Source organism: Quercus suber, unplaced genomic scaffold (assembly GCF_002906115.3).
Source record: "Quercus suber isolate HL8 unplaced genomic scaffold, Cork oak 2.0 scaffold_660, whole genome shotgun sequence".
NCBI classification, from domain to species: Eukaryota; Viridiplantae; Streptophyta; class Magnoliopsida; order Fagales; family Fagaceae; genus Quercus; species Quercus suber.
Genome location: NW_027070101.1, coordinates 344,669 through 345,100, shown reverse-complemented (window position 1 = coordinate 345,100; position 432 = coordinate 344,669).

The following is a 432-nucleotide window of genomic DNA, read 5'->3' as shown; positions in this document are numbered from 1 at the left end:
CCCCCACCCCCCCGGCCGGCAATTTGCCGAGTTTTAAAAAAAATAAAAGATGAAGACATGCGAGGCATGTTTCAGTTTTATACACTTTCCCATCATTTTGCCTTTCAGGCTTTCACCATTTTTAAGTCTTAGTTTATTTATTTATATATTTATTTGTATGCCAGTCTTTCTTTTTTTTTTGCTGTATTCAGTCTTTTAGTATAATCAGAAGCTGTGCATGTATTAGGCAAGCAGTGCTAAAAATACATTACATATAGCTGGTGTTTGCCTTTGTTTAAAATTGGTATAATTCACAGAAAGTCCATACAGAAATCTTCAAGTTTGACAAAAATTTTCTAGTGAAAGAAAGTGGGGTTGTGGCTGTGAGACATACAACAATGCTGCTAGCAGAGAAGTGGGCTGTCATTATTAGAACATGGGGTGTTTTGCATT